The sequence below is a fragment of the Mesoplodon densirostris genome, chromosome 9, assembly GCF_025265405.1.
Source record: "Mesoplodon densirostris isolate mMesDen1 chromosome 9, mMesDen1 primary haplotype, whole genome shotgun sequence".
Taxonomy (NCBI): Eukaryota; Metazoa; Chordata; class Mammalia; order Artiodactyla; family Ziphiidae; genus Mesoplodon; species Mesoplodon densirostris.
The window spans coordinates 34964332-34971906 of NC_082669.1; the positions used below are offsets into that span (position 1 = coordinate 34964332).

The 7575-nt window shown below is 34.4% G+C and overlaps 1 non-coding gene across 1 annotated transcript; it reads left to right on the forward strand.

The window, feature by feature from the left end:
* The first annotated feature begins 5830 nt into the window (after nucleotides 1–5830).
* On the forward strand, nucleotides 5831–5935 carry LOC132496535 (U6 spliceosomal RNA). The gene has a single exon (XR_009533436.1). It is a non-coding gene; the product is annotated as a U6 spliceosomal RNA (small nuclear RNA).
* The last annotated feature ends 1640 nt before the right edge of the window (nucleotides 5936–7575 follow it).

Below are 7575 nucleotides of genomic sequence, written 5' to 3' on the forward strand. Positions count from 1 at the left end.
GCAGCAGGCTTGTGGGATCTAGTTCCCTGACCAGGGATTGAACCCGGGGCCCCTGCATTATGAGCGTGGAGTCTTACCCACTGGACCACCAGGGAAGTCCCTTCCTATGATTCTTTTTTGGCCTGTTCATATGACAATAATTTTGTAATTTTTTCCATGGAAAGAATGAAAAAAATCAGTCTTTTCTCTATCGAGGTTATTAAAATTTGTATGTTATTGATAATTTAGGAAAGATCCTTTTAGCTTTCTAACTTGTTATAGCCAAGGTCATATAAACATTTCGGATTATTGCAGGAAATTCTACGAAATTTTTTTTCATATAAAAGCTGTAAGGTTTTAGGACATTTCAGATTTTCTTTAACAGTGAATAGTAACTATTCTCAATTGTCCTACACTCATTAACTAGAGCTTGAAAGGTACCTGTGCAAATCATAGGCCTTGAAGCATAAGCTTCATTAATTTCATATTACATCTACCTCTGTGAAGATCCCATGAAAGGGATGTTATTGTTATTCACATATTAGAAATAAAGACACTGAGGTTTAGAAGCATAAGAAATTGCCTGCTACTATCACAGATCAAGTAACATGGAGCATCTTGGATTCAGGGCCAATGTGTTTAATCTGATATGTATCTTTTTATTCTCCCCCAGTTATCTATACTCTTTAGCCATAGTGCTGTGACTTCTGTTTACTTAGAGGCCTTTAAAACTTAGGCCAAACTAGTATTTATTTTTACTCTGTCTAGATACCACTAGGTGATAGTTATCAAGCCAGACTAATATATTCAGTCATTCATTCATCAAATATATTTGATACTTACTATATGTTTACATACTCCTAGGCTGTGGAAAGATAAAAATGAGTGAGAGAGATATGGTCCTTGTTCTCACAGATCTTATAGCTTAGTGAAAATAATGTTTGGAGATTACAGACAAATAATTAAATGAGAAATTAAGATATGTGTTCTGGGACACTGAATTCAACAGAGAATTTAGTAGACAAGGAAATCTGATAAGTGGAGAAAAGTTAATATCATAAAGAAGAGTAAGACCTAGCCAGTAAAATAGAGGATGGGTGAATGAGAGTGTTCTAACTCCCAGGAACTAATATGTGAGGACTCTTTTGTTGTGGTGGCACTTTACCCAGAAATGTCCTTTGCCAAGAGGTGCCTAAGCAAATACCCATTTATTTGCCAAGGACCAGTAAAAATATTATCTCTTACGAAGTCTCTTATAACTCTGCCAAGCAATTAGTTTCCCTGATATAGGTGATTCTTCATTTATACATGGAGGAAATGACTTCCATAAAGCTGTCATTAATTATTATTGTTATCATTTACTACTACTAATCTGTGGTCTCACCATTTTCAGCAATAAGCCATATCATTCATAACATTGTATGCTTTAATAATAATCGTTAGTTAGCTAATTATTTTGCCATTTACAGATTTGTCCACGAAAAAAGAAGCCATTCCTGGGCATGGCTGAGTGCCCAAATAGTGCCACCTGGGTAGGAGTCCCAAAGAAAGACAAATTTTTCACTTACAGTAAAAGGGCATTCAGAGATTCTCCTTTGATTGACTTTCCTGCATGAAAAGTGGAGACTTTGTAAAAAAAAAAATCCTTTAATTGGATAAAAGAAGAGGTCTATAGATTTGGTCTCTAGACTTTTCTGACTGCACACTTTTTTTTTTAATTGAAACGTAAGGTATTTATTTTTAATTTTTATTGGAGTATAGTTTGTTTACAATGTAGTGTTAGTTTCTGCTGTACAGCAAAGTGAATCAGTTATACATATACATATATCCACTTTTTTAGATTCTTTTCCCATAGAGATCATTACAGAGTATTGAATAGAATTCCCTGTGGTATACAATATGTCCTTATTAGTTATTTATTTTATATATAGTAGTGTGTATATGTCAATCCCAATCTCCCAATTTATCCCTTCTCCCTTTGTCCCCCCTGATAATCACAAGTTCGTTTTCTACATCTGTGACTCTACTTCTGTTTTGTAAATAAGTACATTGTACCATTTTTTTAGATTCTATAGGCGATATCATATGATATTTGCCTTTCCCTACCTTACTTCACTTCACTTAGTATGATAATCCCTAGGTCCATCCATGTTGCTGCAGATGTCATTATTTCATTTTTTTATGGCTGAGTAATATTCCATTGTATTTATGTATGTACCACATCTTCTTTATCCATTCCTCTGTCAATGGACATTTAGGTGGCTTCCATGTCTTGGCTATTGTAAACAGTGCTGCAATGAACATTGGGGTACATGTAGCCTTTTGGATTATGGTTTTTCAGATTATATACCCAGAAGTGAGATTGCTGGATCATATAGTAGTTCTATTTTTAGTTTTTTAAGGACCCTCCATACTGTTCTCCATAGTGGTTGTACCAATTTACATTCCCACCAACAGTATAGAAGTGTTAACTTTTCTCCACACCTTCTCCAGCATTTATTGTTTGCAAGCTTTTTGATGATGATACTGCATACTTCTGAGTAAAGACAATCTGAAAATATCCCAACACATATATATTAATAAATGATATACATTTACTACTGTATCAATACACTATGCAGTATGAATAAAACATTCATAAAATAGGAATCAGGAATAAAATAATTATTAAACATTTGAATGTAATTTTTACTTTTTCATTGGAAGCATACCATTAACTCTCTATGATTTGACTCCATATTTCACATAGTTTTGAAAATTTTGGATACTTTTATATGATTCATTGACATATCTGATGAGATCATCATTGATTTTACTTCATGATTTGCAGTTCAAAGGTTTTACACTTGGGGAAGTTATGTCAGCTTTGCTACATTTTCTGTATTTCATTTTGTGTTTCTATTAGTGCTATAATCTTCAAAATCAGCTTTAAAGAAATAATTTAATGGTCAATTTACTTTAGATATACATAAAAGTTGGAATACTGTATTCCTGTCATGAACAAGTAGGGTTTAAGGACCCTACTTTAAAGACCAACGTCCTAGAATTTTATTTACCATCTGAAGTTAGAGACTATATGAGATTTTAAAGATTTTATCCCTCAGGAGACTTGTTTAAAATATGGGAATTCCCAGGCCCTCACTACGATAGATTTGATTCAATAGGTCCTGGGTGGACCCCATGATGTACATTTTTAAAATATTCATGAAGTGATTCTAAAATACACTTGAAATTGAGAAGTAGAATATATGGATTCTAGAACTGTCTATGCACTTACTTTGGAAATTCTCCTCTATACTTCTTAATCATGATTAATTGTATAACTGTAAGTAGAATAGGGTCCACGTTCACTTCTCAAGGGGTATACAGCTTAGAAGGCCACATCCTCTGTAGATCCAGGCTTTTATGGTGAAGAGCCCTAGGGGAAAGAGGATGTAGTAGTAGCTGCCAGAGGAAAAGAAGGTAGCTAGCTCTATAGAGCCCAGAGAGAAAAAGAAAAGGAGCCCTTTGGGGCATGAAGAGGTTTCTACTACTGAATAGCAGAATGTGTTATGAGGGTTTCTTGGCCAATGACCTCAATGAATTAGAGCTCAGAATGGACACTGGTCATATTTTATGCATGTTTGTATTTCAAGTAGTTTATCCATACCTAGTACACGTTGGTTCATGAATACAGGATGAAGGATATTCTTATTTGCTCAGTAGTATATCACCAATTCTATAGTTATTCTCTATCATATAATAATTATATGGAAGTTCAGTTAATTTCATAGATCCAATATATCTAGTAAAAGTAATTAGATAGTTAGATGAAAATATCTATTTTTAAATAAGATTCCTAATAGAAGTATACAGTCATAATACATGCATCCACACATAGGTATGCACTCACAGAAAAGCTATTCCAAATGGTAGGAGTCTTTCAATGATGTGAGTAGGAGAAAAATATATCCTTATCATTGGAGAGATAGTAATACTGGTGGGATATTTGCATGATTCTGTAATTAGGCATGCAAAGTATTTCCTATTATACCTAGCATGTGGTTTAACCGTCTCAAAGGAAATTTGTCAAAGAAAAGTAATTACTGTAAAATACTTTGAATTATATATTATTAATACAGAAATAAAAAACACACTTAAAGTCTCCCACAACTGGCTCATAGGATTTTTTCATCAATATTATCTCAATTTTGTCAATAGGAAATTTCAAGTCATCAAGGCTTAAATGTTATCTGCTATGTCATTAGAAAATTATCAGTAATCTCCCTCTCAAATATATTTGTTTGCTTCTAAATTTAAAGATAAAAACAGTACTTATAAAAAAAATTACTTAATGTCATCTTATTCTTTCAGGTGCTATATTCTTTACATTAACAACTAGTAATATACCCTAGATGTTCTGAGTCAGATCTGGACACCATGTGTTGTGGTCATGTACCTAAACAATTCACTCTTTTAGTGACACTTTGGTTTCTTGGCTATATCAACAAGTCAGCTTAGAAACATTTCAATAAAAATTACATGTGGGTGGCAGAGTTTCAGGGTCAATTTTTTTTTTCTCTCCGGTCAAAGTTCTATTCATAAATTTACATTCAATTTATCATTATGTTATTTCGGGCCACACGTCTCCCAAAGAGAAACAAAAAAAATGTTTATTGGCACCTAATCTTTCCTCATTTTGATTCACGCTTGTTGAATGGCTCAAGTCAGTCATATATTATCGGAAGAAAAAAAATGGTTTCTGATTCAAAAAGCCTGAGATTTTATCTCAGTTCTGCACACTGGTTACTGTGTAACTTGGAGCAACTCATTTAACCTCTCTGGGTTTTAGCTTTCTTGTGTGTAAAATTAAGATAACAATAATACCTGCCTTATCTGCATTGTCTTATACTTAGAAGGAATTAAAAAGATAGTAGAGATATATATGGGCTTTGTAACATTTAAAGGAGACTACAAATTTAAAATTAATGTTTTACTCTTGCCTGATAAAGAGACAGTGCTGTTTGAAAGACAACTATTGAGATGGTGTTGACACAGAATGAAAGGAGCTCTTGCCTTCTTTGATCCAAGTAGAGCGATCACTTAAACTCAGGGTACAATCAGTTGGTTCAGGTCAAAGGGGCCAAGACCCGATTATGGAGAATCATGTTGCACAAACTGTAGGACAAAGATTTCAACAGAAAACTGGGTCAGAGTGGTGAATAAGTCAGAGCAGCAAACTACACTTCTTTTTTTAAATAGAGGCCAGGGTCAGGCAGAAAAGTGATGGGAGAGTCCAGAGGGCCTTTGGCCTCAGATCTTTTCAGGAAGACCTACACTTCAATATCATGACCCCAGCAGGGAAATAGTCAAAACTAGCATGGATCCCATTTAACCATCATTTAGAAGAAATGATGAGTCCTTGTCTAAACTGTCCATTAATTAACCAGGCAGTTTCATCTTGGACAAAAGATGCCCGTGTTAGGAAGAGAAGAAAATATTAGTAAAAAGCAACTCAATAAAGAATATGAATAAAATGAAAATTAAATGAAAAAGGAGGTAAAATAGAAATGCAGATAACACTCTGTTGCTTGAAGTAGAAACTGCATCATTTTAATGGTTAAGACTCCAACGTACCCTCACATTACAGCTGAGAAAAACAAGCCTTGAGAGGAATAGATCATATGCTAAAGTCCACATACTGACCATGATTTGAAAACTTTGTCAGACCTTGTGTTCTTGAATTCTACATCATACTATCCAAGATGGTTGTCAAGATGCTCTCATTTGGTGATCACCAATGATAGTTTATGATGTTTGGTGTTCTCAAAATATAAGTAAATATAAAACAGATAGTGCTTCGGCAGCACATATACTAAAATATAGCACATATACTAAAATTGGAACGATACAGAGAAGATTAACATGGCCCCTGCGCAAGGATGACACGCAAATTCGTGAAGCGTTCCATCTTTTTTTCTTTAATAATTAGTGAGGAAAAACAAAACAAAACAAAAAACAGATAGCTAAGTGTGTAACAGCTCAATTCCTCATATTATGTCACATGAAACGTATACACAACACATACAAATGTCTCATGTAAAATGTCAAATAATGTTATAGGTATCTTCAGAAAAAGCAGGAGGGAAAATCTATATTAAAATAAACTTAGAAATCAGTGTTATGAATAACACAAAAAAAGTAAAGAAATAATAGCGCTGACTTAAATGTCAAATTCCCTTTTTACAAAAACCACATTCTATAATTATAATGTTTCAACCTGGATTTTTTTTATGCCCCTCAAATTCATCGCATGTAGGTTAATAGCCATCAAGCAAGTCTTTCCTGAAGGCATGAAACAGAGGCAAACAAATATAATCGTTGCAGATAATAAAACTGCTAAGGTTGCAGTGAGGTTTAGAAATCCCCAATCAAATTTAGCTGTCCATTCTCAAGATGTGTACATTTCTAGTCCAATTATCCTAATGTGTGTTCTCATTTATAGACTACACACCCTTAAAACTAAAAAAAAAAACTGAAAGTCTTTATCTCTCAAATTTATTTTGCTACCACTTTCACCCACTGAGAAGCTAAACATTTTCTTGTGTTTATCCTTTCCACAGTGAGTTGACCTTTCATTGAAACTAAGCTCTTTTCTAAGTAGCTAGAGATAAAATCGGAATTTTGTATTTAAATTTCAAATTACTTTAATGGAGAAAAATTACCTAAGGTGGGTGTTTGGAGATAAGTAGAAATTAACCATTCCAATGCAATGCCTGTATTAATAAATAGTATCTCCTCGCCCCCCTTCTCCTTCCCTACACACACACACACACACACACACACACACATATGCACGCACACACACACACAGGCCGACTAATAACTAAAAGTTAAATTGACCTGTCATTTTCCCTTTTTTTCTTTTCCACTGACTTTTTTTGAAAGATAAATTCAGTTGATCCACTTTTCTGTGTATGGAGCATCTGAGCTGGTGTAAAGACATGGGTAGAATTAATTGATGCTTTCAAAGCTGAATTTGAGAAAATGTTTATTTTCCCACCCTTGACTAGTCATGACATAAGTAGCCCTCCTCTCTGCTTCATGGAATGGGAGGACTTGCCTTGCACTGCATTTTGGTCTCCAGAGGAGCTACTGCACTGGGATGGTGAGGAATGTGACCCTAGCCTAGGGGCTGAGAGCTAACTATAAATTTGTACTTCTGCTGCCTCTGCCATGCTGTTCAGGGAAAATTTCCTAATACTACAGTGATAAGTGAGAAAAGGGCTGATGCAAATGTCATAGTCTCTTAAAAATTATTTATGGGTCAACAGATTTTGGCCTAACTTCTTGATAGCACTTGATAGGGAAAGCTATGCCTTTTACTTCAGAAGCACACGAATGGCCTGGATTTTCATTTCCATAAAACCACACAAATTGGACTGTTTATAAATTGCTGAATATTTGAGCTTAAAGGGATAACTTTACCTTTATTTTTACTTTATAGGTGAAGGAACTGAAGTCCAGAAAATTTAAGTAACTTGTCTAAATACCTGCAGGCATCCAGAGGTAGAGGAAACCCTGGAATCCTGGTAAGTGAGTGGTGCTGTGTTCTTT